The sequence below is a fragment of the Periplaneta americana genome, chromosome 5 (assembly GCF_040183065.1).
Source record: "Periplaneta americana isolate PAMFEO1 chromosome 5, P.americana_PAMFEO1_priV1, whole genome shotgun sequence".
NCBI classification, from domain to species: Eukaryota; Metazoa; Arthropoda; class Insecta; order Blattodea; family Blattidae; genus Periplaneta; species Periplaneta americana.
The window spans coordinates 68,186,482-68,207,480 of record NC_091121.1 but is presented as its reverse complement, the minus strand read 5'-3'; the positions used below and the strand labels follow the sequence as shown (position 1 = coordinate 68,207,480).

General features: G+C 35.9%; 1 long non-coding RNA gene across 1 annotated transcript in view; it reads right to left on the bottom strand.

The window, feature by feature from the left end:
* LOC138700498 (uncharacterized) overlaps positions 1-20,999 on the bottom strand; it is a 165,136-nt gene that overhangs the window by 120,769 nt on the left and 23,368 nt on the right. The window lies entirely within an intron of this gene.

Below are 20,999 nucleotides of genomic sequence, written 5' to 3'. Positions count from 1 at the left end.
CCTCCCTCATCTTGGCCCACTTTATACCCTCCTATAACGTTGTCTTTACTGGTTTCGTTACACGATTTGTTTCATTGTACTGATTTCCTTCATTCCATTAATCTGTTTCCTTCTACTTATCTGTTTTATTTTAATAACGTGTTTTTTTATTCATTTCTTTTCTTCCATTGATTCTTCTTCTCCTCCTGAATTGTGTTCCTGTATTGAATTGTTTTATTCTACTGATGTGATTTAGTTTACAGATGTATTTTTTCTATTGATTTATTTTCTTGTACTGATGTGATTTATTTCACTGATTTATTTGTTATACTGATTTGTTGTGTACCTTTTTGTCTTCTACTGATTTGTTGTGTAATTTTTTGTCTTCTACACATTTGTTGTCGCCTACCGATTTGTTATCTTCTACTGATTTGTTGTCATCTACTGATTTGTTTTCTTCTATTTGTTGTCCTCTACTGATTTGTTTTCCTCTACTGAATTACTGTCGTCTATTGATTTGTTGCTGTCTACTGATTTGTTTTCTTCTACTTGTCATCTACTGATTTGTTGTCGCCTACCGACTTGTCGTCTTCTGCTGATTTGTTGTCATCTACTGATTTGTTGTCCTCTACTGAATTACTGTCGTCTATTGATTTGTTGCTGTCTACTGATTTGTTTTCTTCTACTTGTCATCTACTGATTTGTTGTCGCCTACCGACTTGACGTCTTCTACTGATTTGTTGTCATCTACTGATTTGTTGTCCTCTACTGAATTACTGTCGTCTATTGATTTGTTGCTGTCTACTGATTTGTTTTCTTCTACTTGTCATCTACTGATTTGTTGTCGCCTACCGACTTGACGTCTTCTACTGATTTGTTGTCATCTACTGATTTGTTGTCCTCTACTGAATTACTGTCGTCTATTGATTTGTTGTCAACTATAGATTTGTTGTTTACTGATTTGTTGTCTTCTATTTATTGTCATCTACTGATTTATTGTCCCTGATTTGTTGTCTGCTATTTATTTGTTGTCATCTACAAATTTGTTTTCTTGAACTGGATTACTGTCGTTTGTTGATTTATTTCCAACTATTGATTTGTTTTGTCTACTGATTTGTTTTATTCTATTTGTTGTCGTACTGATTTGTTGTTGTCTACTGATTTGTTTTCTTCTACTGATTTGTTATCTTCTGCTGATTTGTTTTCTTCCGCTGATTTATTATCTTCTGCTAATTTGTTTTCTTCCGCTAACTTGTTTCCTTCCGGTGGCTCTTTTCTTCTGCTAACTTGTTTTCTTTTACTGATTTGTCCCCTTCAACTAGGAGCTGTCCTCCTCTGCTGGTTTTGTCCTCCTGTACTGATTTGTCTTCCTGTACTAATTTTCTCCTGTTGTACTGGGTTTATCCTCTTGTACTGGTTTTGTCCTTTCGTACTGATTTTACCCTCTTGTACTGTTTTTGCTCTCTTCTACTGTTTTGTCCTCTTCTACTGATTTTACGGTGTCCGAATAGCTCAGTTAGTAAAACAGCTGGCTGCGAACTGGAAGTTCCGAGGTTCGACCTCGGGTGGTAACGGGATTTTGTCGTGACCAGACTTCCAGAACGACCCCGAGGTTCACTCAGACTGCTATCAGACTAAGTACCAAGTCTTTCCCTGGGGTAAAAAGGCGGCCGGAGCGTGATACTGACTACGCCATCTGATTCTAGTGCCGAGGTCAAAGAATGCGAGGAGCTCTACCTCCCTGCACCCATGTGCCGCAAGGCATGTACGGGAGTACATTTATCTTTACTTCACTGATTTTGTCCTCTTCTACTGATATTTCCCTCTTGAGGAAGAACAATTATTGTTTGTTTACATCTGAAGTCTGATTAATGTAATATGTTACTAGTCAGCGATATACGCAGTGAAGGGGGGAAGGGACTGGCTACCCTACCCTCTTTGCTTAGTTTCTTCATGAATGATGCCTTATTCGTGCCACTTATGAGGTTCAAACCTGTCTTCGGATTAGTTATTAAACAACTACTGCTACTGATTTTGCTATCTTCTATTAATTTTGCCCTCTTGTAATGGTTTGCCCTCTTGTAATGGTTTTGGCCTCTTGTAATAGTTTTATTCTGTAGTAATTGTTTTTCCTTTTTGTAATGATTTTGTCCTTTTGTAATGGGTTTTCCCTCTTGTAATGGTATTCCTTATTGTAATTTTTTTGCCCTCTTATAATGATTTACCCTTTTCTCCAACTTTGTCCTGCTCTCTAATTTTGTCCTCTTAGACTGATTTATTTGCTCTTGCTACTTCTTGTATTACCATTTTTTCTTCCGTCCTCCCCCTCTCCCTACTTGGAATAGACCTTGTATTAAAAATTTAATTTAAATATCTATCTCCATTGGCCGTTCTATTACTGGACGAAAAATATTAATGGGAATTATGTGTTTTGTTAATAATTTTCTCGAACCTAAAAAACGTAGACTATTTATTCCCTTCGTTATGTCTCATCATTACATCGCTTGTGATTATTTTCGAACAGTAAACATTCACTAGTAACGATCTTGTAGACCATGTGATGAGACCATCGTTCAAGACAACACAGGACAGACATAAGTCATAAGACGAACTGCCAGAATCTGTGGAATATATCTTAATTTCTCTGCCAGGCAGAGGAGCGGAAACTGTGAGGTTTGTTAATAAATACCTTAAACTTCTCCAACACTAAATTGCTACCGAAAAACTTATTACTAAAGTATAGTTTGCTAAAATTAAGACATTCATTTTTACTCTTGTGCTACTTCATAGTTTCGCGGAGTACTGATGTGGAACTAGTGGTAAAAAAAAAGAGGTACATTTAATGCATTTTCCCCATTGAATTCATGTACAAGTAGAAGGTCTTGCATTCAGAAATAATTTTTAAATGTAATAGCGATGATATTTCTTGTGCTATTTATTTATTTAAAATAAAAAATGTTACTTTGAAAAGAATTCCTGGGTATTCGTCGAACTGGTAGTGGCTGCTCGGCGGGTGGTAGAGCGCCAGGGGCAGGTTCTACAGAACCCGAGGCAGCCAGCCGATCGCAAGTTTCCATGACTCTAATCAGATTGTCAGGGACAGCTGACGATCACACCCCGCAGTGGGGCAGAAAGAGAATGGCGGGTACACTCACACATCCACCGACATGATGGGCCGGGATCCATGCAAAAGACAGAGGTGGGGGGAGGACCAACCTGAGACTGGGAAGAACAGTGAGTCACAAAAGGAAGGAAGCTAAATGAGAAGTTATGACAGGAAAAGAACAGACAGAAGTGAATTGAAAAATATAGCAGCTTCGTTTTGGGGTCATATTGATTTTTTATTCTGTGTAAAAATAAAATGAAATGATTAAATCCACTTTGATTTGCTGTGATTTCCTTTTGTTCATTTCCAATATCTTTCCTCTAGCCTATACAGAGAGGTATTGTTTTGTAGAGGAACACACAGTGTAACGTCATATTGCAACGTCACTCTGTTTACCTTGTTGCTTCATGTGTGCCAGTTTTATTTGAAAAATAAAAACCGTTAGATTATAATGGAGGAACGTTTTTCTGCCACAATCAGAATTGAACTGTCATTCATATCGTATAGATTCTCTCCTTAGGTCTTCCTAATTCATTAATTAATTCATTCCTTTACTGACACATCAGTCCGTCAATTATATTATGCATTTATTCGTTCATTAATTCGTCAGTCAGTCAGTCAGACAGTCAGTCAGTCAGTCAGTCCATTCTTCTCTCTTCTACGACTTATGTTAATCTTAAGTCGATCTTTGCTTGTATGCCATGTCTGTCTTAAATTTTTATTATGTCTATCTACATGAATTACGTTTACTTTATGTGCATCTAATATCTGTCCCCATGTTTCATGTCTTATATCTGCCCTATGTCTGTCTGTTCGTCTATATCAGGTATGCTCAAAATTGTAAAAGCCCCGATTACACGGATGATGCTGCACTGCATAACACACGCAGTGTACGGACTGGGCTCCTCAACTACATTGCACTGTACATTGCAGCACCGCCCGTGTCATAGTTCTTACACTCTTACAAATACGGAGAATAAACTGAATTTGAAAAAGAAAAGAGTATACACTGTAATATTCAGTTATTACATTATTTATTATATTTAATATAGTTATGATATAATAATATCGTTGATAATATCATTTTTATATTCCACCATATAGTCTACTTTGCGGTCTATTCAACATCTGCATTCTTTTCTACAAGTAATCGGGAATCTATTTCCAACAAATTTACTGCAATGCGCTAAAGATGCTCATCTCTTAATCGGGACCTATGTTTGGATTTAGTAACCTTCATTCTCGAAAATAATTGTTCGCACACATATGTCGAGGCGAAGGTAGCTAACATAGTGGCAACGAATAAGTTCATCTTGTAATATTCACTTTTTAAATAATTCTATGGTTGTCAAGTCATATTCTCTGCATTTAGTTCCGAATTCTACGTTACTTAGTAAATCAATTAACTCGTCCTGGAACTGCACTCTCACGGATTATACTAAATTTATGAAAAGATTAACAAAAATACTAATATCACTCTCCATACGTCTAAAATCACTAAATCTATGTTTTGTGAATTCACATTTGAACTGTTGCAGTACAGAGACATAATCGACTATATTTTCTTCAGGCACCATACATGTCTTTACAAGTTCACCGTCCGTGAAGGGTTTTTAGTGCCTTAGCTAATTCCCAACATACTACATAGGCTAACTTGCTCCAAAACATAGACTCTGAATTATTCGACTCTCTTCAATGTTTGGCCTTTCATGAAGTGATTTCAATTCTTGAAGCTGTAGTGCACGTTGCACCCCTGAAAAATTATTTTATCAAAATACCTGTTTCTGCTGGAATAAAATCACCACAATAACAATAATAATAGTAATAATAATAGGTCTAATAATAATAGTAATAATAATAGGTCTAATAATAATAATAATAATAATAATAATAACGTTGGTATATGAAAATGGGCTATATTACAGAAAACAGCTTCTCTGTCACTTCCGCATGTTCTGGGTAGCAGAGCCTATAATGTAGTTTTATGTTGCTCAGTAGTATTCTGACAGTACCTTACAATATAGTAATCACTTTCCATTTTCACCGAACGTACAACAAAAATAGTCTTCCTCTCACACTGTACGGAATGATCGTTTGCTTACAGAAGGTTTTGACTGTGTCATTGTCCCGCACTGTTCGTGCGTTTACTAAGTACTTGAACTGCCTTCTGCAGCCGTCCGTCGAGCTTCGAACGGAGAACAGCACGCTCTACATTCGAAGGTTGAGATTACAGAACGTAATCGGGAGTCGGAGAATGAGCATACCTGGTCTATATGCTATATCAACTTTATACGTGTTTAAGTTTTGTAGGTCATATCTGTCTTATATCTGACCGTCTGTATGTCACATCTGTCTTATACCTGCCTTCACATCTGTTTAATATGTCACTTATTTTTGTATATCACTTCTACTTTGTATGTCACGTCTATCACATATTTAAGTTATGTCTCTCGGTCACATCCGTTTTATATTGTGGATTACGCCTGTCTTATACCTGCCTTTGCAGCCACACCTATCGTATACCTATAGGTCACGCCTGTCTTATATATGTTTTTGTGTGTTTGCCTAATGTATGTTATGTTTGTAGATAACGTCTGTTTTATACCTGTCTTTGTATGTCACAACTATCGTATATCTGAAGATCACGTATGCCTCATGTATTATATCTATAGGTCACGTCTGTTTTATCTGTTTTTGTGTGTTTGCCTCATGTATCTTATATTTGTTAAGTCACGTCTGTTTTATACCTACGTATCTTTGTATGCCAAATCTATCGCATATCTGCAGGTCACGCCTATCTCATACCTGTGTTTGTCTGTATGCCTCATCTATTATATCTAAAGATGACGCCTGTCTTATCTCTGTCTTTGTCTTTGTGCCACATCTGTTTTACATCTGTATGTAGGTCATGTCTGTCTTATATGTCTTTGTACGCCACATCTGTAGGTCACGCCTCTTTTATATCCACCATCGTCTGTATGCCACATCTACCTTCTGTAGGTCACTTCTATCCTATACTTGTCACCTTTGTCTTATACTTGTTTTATGTATGTCTTGATGCTTGTCTTATATCCGACATGTTTGTCACGCCTATGTTACATCTCTGGGTCACGTCCATCTTATATTTTTCACCTCTGTTTTATACTTGCCTTCATGCTTGTCTTATATCTGTATCATGTTTTATGTTACTCCTATATCATATCTGTGTCTTATATTTTATATCTCTTATCACCTCTGTTTTATAGCTGTTTCATATCTGCCTTTACGCCTGTCTTACATCTGCATGTTACATCTAACTTAGAATATGCCACGTCTATTTTATATATATATTGTCACCTCTGTCTTATACCTGTCTTCACGTCTATATTGTATCTAACTTACGTTAGTATGTCACGTCTATCCCATATCTGACATCTCTCTTATACATGTCGTATATCTGCCTTTACGCATGTCTTATTCGGTATCTGACTTACGTTTGTATGTTACGTCTACATATATGTAGATTACATCTAATTATCTCATATGTCATTTCTGTTATATATCCGACTTTGAGCCTGCCTTTTATATGCTTGCATGTTACGTCTCTCATGTAGTGTGTCTGTAATGTTGATTTGATATTCCTGTCACTTTTGTCTTGTTTAGTCAACTGTCCAAAGACAGGTTTTTGAACCTCTTAAGTAACACCAATAAGGCATCACTCATGAGGCAACTACGCCAGGAGATAATGAGGTAGGGTGGCCAGTTTCTTTCCTCCTCCAATGCATACATCGCCGATTAGCTACATATTCCACTAATCAGACTTCAGATGCAAACAAACAATTATTCTTCCTCTGACATATCGTCAAGTGAGATATACTGCATACATGTTTTATACCAACCTTCACGCCTGTGTTTTTTTCTGTCTCATGTTAGTATGTCTAGTTTATCTTATGTGTCTGTCACATCTCATTTCTCTCTCATCTCTGTCTTATACCTGTTTTAAATCTGCATTTACGCCTATCTTATATCTGTGTAATGTTTTATGTAACGTCTATCTTATATCCACCTGTCACATCTAATTTATATAATATGTTGCCTCTGTCTTATACGTGTTTTATATTTGTATTCTCGCCTGTCTTACACGTGGCTTGTGTTTGTATTTCACGTCTACCTTAGATATGTCTTTCACGTCTGTTTTATAAATCTGTCACCTTTGTCTTATATGTTTTACATGTGCTTTCACTACTGTCTTATATCTGCTTATGTTTACATGTCGGTATATCACGCCGAAAATATTTGGGGCTAAGAGGGATGAAGTTACAGGAGAATGGAGAAAGTTACACAACGCAGAGCTGCACACATTGTAATCTTCACCTGACATAATTAGGAACATTAAATCGAGACATTTGAGATGGGCAGGGCATGTAGTACGTATGGACGAATCCAGAAATGCATATAGTATGTTAGTTGGGAGGCCGGAGGGAAATAGATCTTTGGGTAGGCCGAGATGTATCTGGGAAGATATTAAAATGGATTTGAGGGCGGTGGGATATGATGTTAGGGACTGGATTAAACTTACACAGGATAGGGACCGATGGTGGGCTTATGTGAAGACGGCAATGAACCTCCGGGTTCCTTAAAATTCATAATTAAGTATATCACGCCTGTCTTATATTTATCTGTCAAGGCTATCTTTTATCTCTGTTTTGTCTGTAATATGTGTTATGTCTGCCTTCAAGACTGTGTTGTATCTGTCGGTATGTCACTATGTGTATCTGTCTTATATCTGTCACATTTGTCATACCAGTGTTATACCCATCTTATGTTTATCTATTGGCATGTCACGTCAACATTATATCCGCTGTATGTGTGTTACGTCTGTCTTGTCTATATTCCATCTCTTTCACGTGTCATATACATGTCGCATGTCTACCTTCCAACCTGTCTTACATCTCTCCTATGCCTGTCTTCATGTCATGTCTTAGTCATGTCATGCTTTAGTCCGTTGTGATATCTGTCCATGTTTATATTTATATTATCTGTTCTACACTCGTCTCTCCTATGTCTGTATTATGCCTGTCTTAAGTCTGCCAAGACAGTTCTAATAATATCAGACAGTAGTGTTTCTTTTGAAGCCTGTCTGTCAGACGATATCTCTTTCAAATCTGTTACCCATGATTTTGTCTCTTATACTCTTATCTGTTTGTTATGCTTGTTTTACATATTTATCATGTCTAACATACGCTCATCTGCTAGCACGCCCGCCTTTTTCACATAAAAGTAAGATACAGTATATGCTTTTGGAATTTTTATTACTCTTTAAAATTTAAGACTAAAAATCGATTAATATCAACGTTACAATGCATAATATTAAAGGAATTAAAAAGCCAACGGGTGCAAAACAGAGCAGCAAGAATGATTACAAATTCAGCACGTGGACTTCGCATCGTCCCACTTCATGAGGACCTGGGTCTAGAATCTATCCAAAGCGTCATAATCCGACGCATCACTCATCTCTACGGCAGATATTTACAGGAGCATCCAAATTCACTTCTCAACGCTCTTGGAAATTATAACATCTTAGGCCCACATAGACTTCCAAAAGCTTTACTAGCCAATTAATCTAAAAAATTTTGTTATGTAGCCTATATGTAATATTTGTATTCAAATAATTTTGTATTATTGGAGGCTGGCCTCCTCATGTTTCATGTGAAATCCTGACAAGACGAACACCTCTTTTGGTGTGTTACTTGAAACAAATTGCATAACTAAAGTTATGCATCACGTCATATGGTTGGTTGGTTGGTTTGGTTGGTTGGTTTGGTTTGGTTGGTTGGTAAAGGAAGTACAATGTTTTTAAAAGTTACATTTTGGTCATACTTGTGGAGTTTACATTCTTTAATTTACTTAGTAACAATTTTGCCCAATATATTATTATTATTATTATTATTATTATTATTATTATTAATTATAACAATTTATCATGTTCGAAAACATTTTTTTGAAGAAGAGGGATTGAAAACTTTACTCGTAGAGCTAATACTACCACAATAATAATGAAGCCTATTATTAAATTCTGAAACCCAGACAGACAGTCAAAAACCTGATTGTTATACGTACCTCCATTATCTTTTTCGTCTTTATTACTGTCACTATCACCTTTCACCAGCAATGTCATCATTATCAACATCATCGACATCGTCACCATTAATAGAAAAGGATTAAGGACATCAGTCCTGTCCTATGAAAGTTCTTTTATCCATTTCCTTTCAGGATCGACTATTACTATTATTATTATTATTATTATTATTATTATCATTATTATTATTATTATTATTTTTTTACCTTTATTATTTATTAATTAATTAGCACTTATAAGATGTAATGTAGAATAAATCAATCACATAGTTTGTACTTAAAGAGCAGAGCTGTGGTCTTCCCTTTTGCTATGTTTGCTCTTTAGGCTCAAGTGGCAACGTATTTTTGATCATCCTGTGTCTCCATGAATGATAGCATCTCTGTGCGTTGCTATGACTCCCAGAGCACGAGGATAACTTGATTACATACTTCTTTTATCATGGAAGGACGGCGTTATCATTAGAACATTGTGAAGTTCGCATGCACAAGCGGTCGCTTAATTTGGATTTGTGCAGCTACTAATTTTCGGTGTCGTCGTCATCTTCTTCAGAAATCGCGTCGCCCCGCCGAGACTGTGTACTGAGTGGCGCCACGGCCCGAGGCGTCGTCGGCTGGCGTCTGGAAGGGGAATTGTGTGTGCCCTAAGCTCCAAATTGAAATTTGGTGATGGGTGAGAATTCAATTTTACCCCGCTACTATACCGAAAGGGAACTAACTACATGAATAAGCTTGTATCTACTTCCGGTCCTGGGGGAGGGTAGGGAGGGAATCTGTGACGTCAGTTTTCTTTCAGCTAGTAATCAATTTAACATAAAGTATGTTTTCCCTTTTGTACTTGATTAAGTGTTTTGTTCCTGCTTCTTTGTCATTGGTTTTGTGTACCATACTGACCGTCCTTAAACAGAATTCCATAATTCAAACAGGGATGTCCAAGACTAGGACAAAGGGCACAGAAATCATAGGAAATAATAAACCACTTAGCCTATGTAACCAATTTTAAATATGGATTTATATGCATGCAGATTAAAAATTACCTGAAATGTAGGAAAAAACTCTCGGCGTGGTTGAGGTGTTAATGAGTGGGACACAAGCTTGGTGTTGGTTCGAACACCGCTTGAGCTGATTAAGTGATTCCGAAGTTTCCAAACTATGAGAAAAATGTCAGTTAATCTAATGATGAGTCTACGGACCTATCTATTCGAAATGCTCCCTTGCTATAATCAATTAAAACGGCGCTCTGTGAACTGGCAATTCAAATACCGTTTGTAAATAACTGGTCGAAAATTGAAGTAAGCGAGACCCATTCAGTATCATACATTTAAAGCAATATTATAATTTATTATATATGACTATGATAAGAGTTTTACGTTTTAGGAGAAATGTTGTACAAAATAATTAATTTTAAACCAGACGCGTATACAGGGTAGAAGTAATATAACTGTGCAAATTTTAACTGTTCATTCCTTAGACCGAGTACAACAAAATATTCTAATACCATATTAGTGCCTGCCAAATGAATGATTTTCTCCTAAATGTTAAAACCGATAATAGATAAGTGCTATCCGTACGATACTGATTTTTAATCTTATCATTAGAGAAACTGAAAAGGAATGATTTATCCTTTTGAAGTTTTTCAATAACATTGTTTTCTTGAAAAAAAAAAAAAATTAACACGTATCGTTATTTCCAGTCATTAGAAAATCTGGCAAGTCTACTGTAGCTATTCCGTTTCTGAAATCTGTAGAGCAGCGGTCATCAAAATACTGCACTCTCGGGCTAGCGTCTCTCACCCGCAGGTCTCTTACAGCACCAGCGTGCATTCGTGGCTGCTAGTGGGTATGCTTCCTACTGCACTATGGTGCATATCGCCATGCACTGCTTACCCGTAACCCATTTCAGCGAGTGCTGACGACCACTGTTGTAGAGTATAGAGACGAAACAAGCCCTTTGCGCAAGTGGTGAGTGGAGGGGGCCAGTTCAGTGTCCACTCTGGGTGAAAGCATTGCTTGAAGACGAGAGTCTAAAATGCCACCACTAGCTATTATCTTCTGCCACGCGCATCCTACCCCTTAGCGGCCGTGAGTCAATGCAGCCCGCAATACACTTGCATCACAATAAATATGTCATTAAGATGCTTATCAAAAACGCAGTAACTAACCATTTATAAGCATTTTATAAGGGTGAATCTTTAGAATATAATTCTTAGCAAAAATATAGGGGGTCTATATACTCGTACTTCATGTTATCAAGAGTGCAGTACAGCCAGTGCCACCGTTTTTGGTGCGTGTCCTTGAGTATAACGCCAGTCAGTGAGCATTTGTTGCCAGTGCAGCTGAGAACGGTACCACCCAACACGTCACGTCAGCAATCTGCCAATCACAGTTGTCAGTCTTGTTGCTCAATTGACTGCGTCAAAGGCAAGACACTCGCACTTTGCGTTTCTGGGGCGTGTCCTTGAGTACGCTGTCCAGTCAGTAGCATCTGTTGCCACTTTAGCTGAGAGTGGTACCACCTCTTAAACAGATTTGACGTTAGCAATCTGCCAATCACAATTGTCAACTTTCTCGCCCACAGATTGTGGTAAAGATAAGTTACTCGCTCTCAACGTTTTCATTACTTATTTCACGCGCCAGAAACGGTGGCTTTGATTATATCTTCAGTGAAGTTGCTGCTTTCCTGCTTTGCGTCATGCAGATACTGCGTTTATACTAAGAACAGAAAGTAAATATTTGTATATACTGCATTTCACAGCTGTAATTTTCCTTTTAAAAATTCTGCATTTTCAGTAAGTGGGTAAGTTAGAACTCACAGAGCTGAAAAATTGTATGTATGTATGTGTGTATGTATGTATGTATGTATGTATGTATGTATGTATGTATGTATGTATGTATGTATGTATGTATGTATGTGTTGGAAATTTAGCATAAGCAACAAAGGACAGCTTATCGTAGATAGAATTACATGCATACCATAAACCGGGCTCGAACTCTAGCCGTGGATTCCGTACAGCTTGGAAACGTTGTGAAATATTCTGTTCATAATGTAGTCTAAGTAAGATTAGTGCAATGTGGCTTTAGTTTAGATAGTGACAAGTATTTAAACAATTGCGTTTGGAATTTGCAGGTTGTGCAACTCTCAACTAGGGAGATCGATCCGCTATTTGCTCGTGATGAGCGGGTGCTCTAACCAGATCACTGCAGGCGTCCCATCACGTGCTGCGTCCACGTGCTCATGCTACCCGCCGAGCTGGCACACGCCCTGGTAAGTTACTTATTCACAGTAACTCTCAATTGTGATTACTTTATTAGCTGGCTTTCTGAAGTAATTCAAATTGCAAAGGGACCAAGAAATTAATTTGTTTACGTTCACGATAGAATTGGCAAGATTATTTAATGGAGGTCTGTCTCCTCTTGATTATCAGCTAGACAATTTCAGAACCGCAGTCATTTGCTGGAAATACTTTGAATATCACTACGTAGTCGTCGAGTGCTTTTATGTTTAAAGGGAAACATACCTTATTATTCCCTCACGAAATAAATTTTTACTTTTATTTAACAAACCACGATTTTCTCTTATTGATATTATAATATTCTGGCTGTGTATTGAAGCCACATTCAAGATGACTTTCAATTTCTTTAGCATCAAATCTGGGGATTATATTTCTTTCAACAACTCCCATTGAAGAATATGAGCAGTTCTAAATCTATTTGTACCTTGTGTTTATACATTTTTTCTAATAGGTATTTTTGATAGGACCTATGGCGATTTTTGTGATTCAAAATAAGGGACGTAATCATTGTTCTGGTAACAGTAGAGTACTGTGCTTCATGCAGTATTATATATTGGTTTCTAAAATCCATAATAGACACACAGTATTATTTGCTTAATAAGAGCTTTGCTGCCTGAACCTCAACGATTTCATTTTGTCACCACTTCAGTCTTCATTACCCACATTGTCACATCCAATTGCAATTATGCTACAATAAAATCGTTCTTCAGTCTCCATAGACAACTAGATCCAGTGTTGCGGGATATCAACGTCAGTCAGCTTGAATTATAACTTCATAACCATTGTGAATTAACCTATTTCAACCTTTAGGACACACGTGTCCAAAGTAAAAGGCAGTTCCGAATCGCTGCTGAATGCAGCCCGCAACACCTCAGTCTACGTTTGAGGATTGGGGATGAAGAAGTAGCTGTTACAAGTCACAAAGTGTGACAGTGGTGGATTACGTCATTTAGCTGTTACTAATGGTTGTTTATTTATCGAATTATCAACAGTAATCTCACTGGAGGTTTTGATTTATGTAGAGAATATCAAAAGTCGTGTGGGATTTAATTGACTATTACACGATTAGAAGAAAGTATATAAAGATTAAAAGTAACGAAGTACTCCAATGCAATAAAATATTAATTGACTTACGAAAATACAACTGTCTTCAAATGTATTATTGTACCATCTCAATATTAAAAATATTACGCCAGATGACAGTAGTGTGTTATGATTACCTGTTTTCTTGTTATCAGTTGCGCCAACTATGGAATCTTTATTGAATTCTATGGACGGTTACTAGACAAGAAGGCTTTGTTGATTCATTTTCATTTTTATTAAAACAGTTACATTCCACTTCAATTATTCGGATCCCAGTAATCAACGTCACTTGACATGATTTTCAATAAATCTTAGTATATTAGACAATCTCTGATACGTGACTATCCATAATACTATACAGAATAAGCTAAAATAACCTAAATAGTGTAAATAAGTGTTAGAAGAGTTTTAATTAGGGATGATGAAATAAACAAGAAAAGTTTTAATTAACGATGATGACATAAAAAATAAACATGAATAATTTTAAAAGGAACAATTATTGAATGTACACCTTTAAAATTCGAATGTTTTAGTGATTGGTTGTTCAGTTGATGTTATATTAGACGTGTGCGTAAAAGAAGTGGAACTCGTTGATGTACATTGTGTATTCGTCAACTTGTTCAGGATTTCCGAATAGTGCTCTTCATTTATTTGTAAACAGGATTTCAGGGAAGATGCCTAGCTATGACCAGTGATCTTTATTAATTCTTGTTCTTGAATGCCCATGCGAGTCATATTTGAAACTGCTGTGCATCGACTGGAGTGGTTTGTAATTTTCTTTTTTTTCACGTCTAGACCAGTGCAGTTTGAAATGTTGGCAAACAAAGAAACAAATGCTAGGGTAGTGATAAAAATAAACAAATGCTAGGGAAGCGATAAAATTAAACAAATGTTAGGGACGCGATAAAATTGTGCGATAAGCAGCCATGATTGGTTGAAAGACGTCCTTTCGTACCGTTTTATTGGTCAAAAGTAGTATGACGTAGTAAAATTGTAATAGTCAACATAAATAGTATATATTTACACAAAGTTATTCCATGAAACATTTCCCTAAAGTTACCTTTTTAAATATAACACAATTAACATTTGTTTGAAAATGAATAGTATGTTACTCTTAATTACGTCGTTCCTATATCAATTCAATCAATAATTAACTTTGAAGAACTTAGTTTATATATGCGTGTAATAATTTAATAATAATTATGTTTAACCATTATTGTTTCATAATCTTCTTCCATCGCTCGAGCGAAGAAACTTGAAATTATCGAGTTATATCTGATACTGCCACACGTAATTGTGCCAAAAGGTTCTTGTTGAGTATACGTATCCCATATTTTGATTTCGCTATGTTCATCTGTGAAAAAAATTGCTCACACTTATAGGTTGACGCATACATAGATTCTATGAAACAAGCAAAGAACTCTAACAATAATAAGTAATAATAATATAATAATAATAATAATAATAACAACAACAACGTAGACCAGCCTTTAAATCAAAATATTGAGAGTGGCATAACGGCGTTTTATATTGGTTTTTATAAGCCACTAAAACCTTTTTGCAAATGAGGCATTTAATATTTCTCTCATATTCACAAGCAAAATATTTATCCTCCCATTGTGAACGGAAGTTTCTTTTCTTCAAAATCGACACGGAAAAACGCGACTTTGATACAAACATTGTGAAGGTACAAGAGCCACCCACCGTTTCTCATCATGCAGGGAGTAGTGGAATGGGTTGAGGGAGCAACTCACGTTTGCATCACAACTCACTAGATCGATATGCCTGCTTTAGAAGCTTCGAATTTTGAAAATAATGCAAAATAACATACTAATAAATCGTTCTTCTCCTACATAAAGATACTCATAAATAAATTTGGGCTCTAAGGAAGAACAAAATATAGAGTAGTTTGTAGTAAACTAGTAATTGGACGGAGTTACGCAATAAGAGACCAAGCGCCAAAAACCTGTTTCTAGATATTGGCCATTGAAATAAATATGTTTTTTTATATAAAACATTTTATGCAAGAAGTAATATAACATTCATACTATTACAAAAAAATTGCATAAATACATAAATAATACCAGTAAAGGCTAACCGATTTTTAATAAGAGAGCAGCAGTTGAATTAAAATTTAAAAGCAATACTGTACAAATAAATTAATTTTATGCAATTTTTGCTTATAAATAGCAGCAAAATTCAGATATCGCATTCTTGATTTTTTCCGAGTTAAATTAGCCTGCCACCAACAGATTTGTACAAATATCTCATTTTTTTTTCGAATTGTCGGTTGGTCTGTTATTGCGTAACTTCGTCAAATTGGTATATCTATATTTAGAGAACGTCACACGCAGTCGAATTCTTACATATTGTCGTCTAACATCAGATTGTATGTAAGGTAGAAAATTAAAATGAAATGAAAATCATTAAAAACTTATGAAATGTAGGCGTAAGTCTCTCTAAAACCGCAGACTTACAAAATTATACAGAACGAAAATAGATAACAATTAGATAATTAGACCGATAGTTAGAGGGTTTGAATGAAAGAATTTTAGAAATATATTCACTGAAGTAGATATGAAAGCAGTGCGAGAATTTCAATACGAAACAGATACTGGAAAACAGAGTTGCAAGGGTAGGATAAAGAAATAGAACTGAAAATAAAAGAAACGAGTATTATATAAATAGACTATGTACAATTACAGGTATTAAAGGAAATGAGAATAGAGCTTAAAATTAAAAGTAACAAAATACGGAGATACATATAGTTATGTAGATATATGTATGACGTAAGTACATAATTGCATGTCAAAGGTGAGTGGGTGGGTGGGTAGATAGGTAGGTAGATGGGTGGGTAGGTGGGTGGATGGATAGGTAGGTAAATGATAGGTAGGTTGGTAAGTTAGATAGAGTAGTTAGGTGGGTAGTGTGGTTTGGTTTTTTGCTTGGTAGGTAGTTGGATGTATAGGGTAGATAGGTAGATGAATAGGTGTGTGTGTGTGGACAAAATAGGAAATATTATATATCGAACATAAAAACATGGAAGAACAAAACGGGGCAGACCAGTCAACACATGGATGAGCAGAGGTTTTCATATTACTATCTTTTCTATATCCTTTCTGTGCTCTTCTATATTTTCTTTTCTTTTCCATTTCTATTAATTTCTTCTCTATACTATTCCTGTTATTTTTACTGTTTTATTTCTACTTTTTATATTATTTAATATTTTGTTATATTCTTTATGTTTTATATGTTATTTTCACATTATTTTTGTATGTTTTCTCTTGTGTTCCTGTTCTTTTATCTATATTCTAACTCAAATCTTTTCTACGATATTTCCAGTTCTTGAATATTCTGTTTATAGCGTAGGCTATATCTCAGCTCTAGGCATAAGAGGGTAAGTGAAAGGGACGCAGAAATCCCCGCACCTTACCTTTTCGCTTATACCGATTTATAAACAAACGCAGAGTAAAGCTCTGTGCTTCATTGGTGGATTTTAAGCGACCAGCGAGAGTCGAAAGTTCGTAAAAGCTATGATGCCCGCTGATACAATCTTTCACTGACCTTCCTTCCTGCTCGTATCACGCCAAAACATTACTGTCTCAGCCTGGGAAGGTGGAATGGGGAGTTAAGGGGTTGTCTGCAGTGATTCAATCGAGTTATTTACGCCAAGGCTTGCTATATCTGTTGCTTTTCTGATCATGTTCGTATATGCATTTTGTTCTATTTTGCATTCTATTTATCTAATCCAGTTTTGTTTACTTTCCTTTATTCTTTACTTCTCTTCTGATGTATTCATATTTCCGTTTTATAGACCTCTTGTGCTGTTATTTGTTTTATTTTTATTTTATTACTTTCCCTTTTATGTATGTATGTATGTATGTATGTATGTATGTATGTATGTATGTATGTATGTATGTATGTATGTATGTATTTATTTACACTGCAAGTGGGCAAGCACCCGATAGCAGTGGTATACACACAATATAAACAATACACAATAAAATTACAATACACAATACAATTATACAATACACAATACAATACACAATACAATTATATACACAATACAATAAGAATACACAATACAATTTAACACAATAATTACAATTAATAATGCATAAAATAACCTAATTAATAAGTGAACCTAATTTTACAATACAACCTACATATGTATTGGCCCTACATAAGTCTCACATTGGTACTGATAATAATCTTTCACTTTACTCTCATCTCACTCACTGTAGTGGCACTATGACGCATTTCACTGACACTTTAGGACACATTTCACTGACACATTTCATTGACACTATAAATTATCACTGATCGGAACTATTCACTGCACTGTAAAACCATAACTTCACTTATTCATCACGCTTCACTGATACAAAAGCTCAAATAAGACAAATAATTACACCCTTACGCATACTTATAAACAGAACTACATTTAAACTAAACATTTCAAGTCTAAGACCCTCTTACACGCTATTTTTAAATAAGTTATAATTCAAACCAAGGGAGTAACTCGTCAGGCTAAATAAATACATGTCACCTTAACAAATTTAAATGTTAAATGTCACCTTAATTTTAATTTACACTTTATACACAACTTTTTAAGTTATATTATCGATTTATTAATTTGTCCTACAGAATAATATCTGTGATATTGACAATTAATGTTCGAGGAGAAAAATTCGCTCCGGCGCCGGGGATCGAACCCGGATCCTTGGTTCTACGTACCAAGCGCTCTAACCACTGAGCCACGCCGAATTCTATCCACAGCACCGGACCGAACCCCTCTCCTTCGTTGTTTCCCCGTTGGTCAGACTCCAAGTTAGGCATTCAGTACATGTTGACGCATATGTCCAATGTCTACTGCCATTATATTAGGAGCGCACTCAGCTGAGTGGCTTGTTTGGCCGGGATTCCGCAGTTCCGTGCACAGTAATCTGTACATATATATATATATATATATATATATATATATATATATATATATATATACTGCAGCTATGAGAATATTATTGATTTATTAATTTGTCCTACAGAATAATATCTGTGATATTGACAATTAATATTTGAGGAGAAAAATTCGCTCCGGCGCCGGGGATCGGTCCGGTTCTGTGGATAGAATTCGGCGTAGCTCAGTGATTAGAGCGCTTGGTACGTAGAACCAAGGACCCGGGTTCGATCCCCGGTGCCGGAGCGAATTTTTCTCCTCAAATATTAATTGTTAAGTTATGTTTAACGTATTTTTGTATTTCTTCTAATAATCACTGAACTTGATTCTCCTTTTAAACAAGTGAATACCAACAGGATTTCCGGATGTAGAAGTCGACTCTTCCCGTGTCTGTGAAGGATTGCAGATATTTACGACTCGGTGGAATCGGCGAACAAATCAGTAGGTTAATAAGGAAACGCGGAATCCACGGCGACCTGTTTTCACTTAAATCCGGCGAAGTGGTCCTCTCGTAGAATTGGTTTGTCACTTGGGCTCCCGCGTGTGAATGAGGACGAGTGAAGAAGAGGAAGCAGGGAGAATGAAAAAGATCCGGGAGGAGGAAATGTCGTGCAGGCAGCCGCTCTCATCGGATGGAAGCAGTTTTCGTGTTGAGGCCTCTGAATTTGCATATATCTATCCGCTGCGGGAGCCCCACGGGTACTCTACCTGATTGGCTCCTAGCCGGAATCTTGCCGCACTTGGTCTGTCTCCTCCTAATTATAGTCTGCAATTGCAAGCGACTGAATTTCATAATGAGTGCGTTCCGCTAGCCACGTATGCGCCTGCGGTTCTTGCGGTTGCAGTCGCCTTGTTTAAGAGCTGCCTCTACTTCTCATTCCTTGTACGAAGCACCAAAAACGTCGACAATTCTTTCAACAGTAAATATTTCCCTTTATATGTCCTCATTTAAAGTAAAGTATATAGAACGCATATTATATAGAATTCTGATTTTTTTTTTTTCCAATATTATATATTACTCTTTGTGATTTTCATTAAAAGTTTTATTCATTTAACAATGTTTCCAACTGCTCAATTTTTTAAGTAGGCCTAATAGGGAGACTTCATAGCTAGCGTATATCAGCCGTTGCGAAAATGTGATCTTGCGCCGAGCCATTGAGTAACCTGCAACGTGCATAGCACCTATGGAGGGAGGCGGACACCCGAAGAGGAAGTGAAGCAACTGTCTGACTTATTAACGGATTTTCATTTTCCTTACGTCAAGCACTTTAATATAATTTTATACAGTATAAGGTTACAAACTAATGTTTAGTAGGACATGTAACGAAGAAATAAATTAATTATAAAACATAGGACACATTATCACAACCTAAAATTAATTGTTTCAGGAATTATGTCACTTACTGCCAGTCGTAGTTGATCACGAAAGTATTTGTCTGTCAGTCGTGATCTAAATTTGGTTTTTACTGTTTTCATTGTTGAAAATAATTTTTCACAAAGGTAAGTTGTAGCGAACATGGCTTCAACAGAGCAAACGAAAGAACGAAGCTTCCGATATTTATTTTTTTGGCAAATATTTGGAAAGTTCAACATTTGTCAAGTCCTTACATCTAGCTTTCATTTAACATCACATTGTAAATCTGTGAGTTTAAATTGAAGATCTAACAGCATTATTCATACATCTGCTGAAATAGGATCGACGTACAGAGATGATACTACTACTACTACTACTACTACTACTAATAATAATAATAATAATAATAATAATAGTAATAATAATAATAGTAATAATAATAATAATAATAACAACAACATCGAACCTTCTAATGTATCATGAGTGACATGTAGTATAATGCCGTTTTATTTTATACAACCGTTTTCCTCGTGATACTTGTGAACAAAACTTACATTTAATATTCTCATCATATTGGCAGCAGAGTTTGACTCCAGTGAGTGAGAGGGTGGGGGTTGGGGAGGTAGGAAGCAAGAGAAATGGATCGTTATCATTGCGAGCCACAATGTGCTCGCGAGTCACATTTTCGCCACGGCTGGCATATATTAAAGAGCTAGGCTAACAGGTGAATTTACAATTCATGTTGATGTACCAATAAGCCAATTGCTATACATAGGCCTACTTTTATCAATAATTTGAAGTAATCAATCTTAATGGCTTAACAAGAAAATATACAAAACAAATTACATTATAACTGTTTTAAATATATTTTTACGTTACATTTTATTACAAGTGCAAACGTTTCCGCCCTTCTGAGGCATCATCAGGCTGGAATAACAATATAAAATATCAAAATCAAAAGTTAAAATAAATGTGTGATGACAATGTGTGTGATAAAATTACATTTTATGGAAAAAGATGGAGTGTTTTTCATGTTAAACTTATCTATATAATATAAAATACACAAACACTATAATAGTGTATGAGAACTTAAGTTCTACAGTTGTGCATA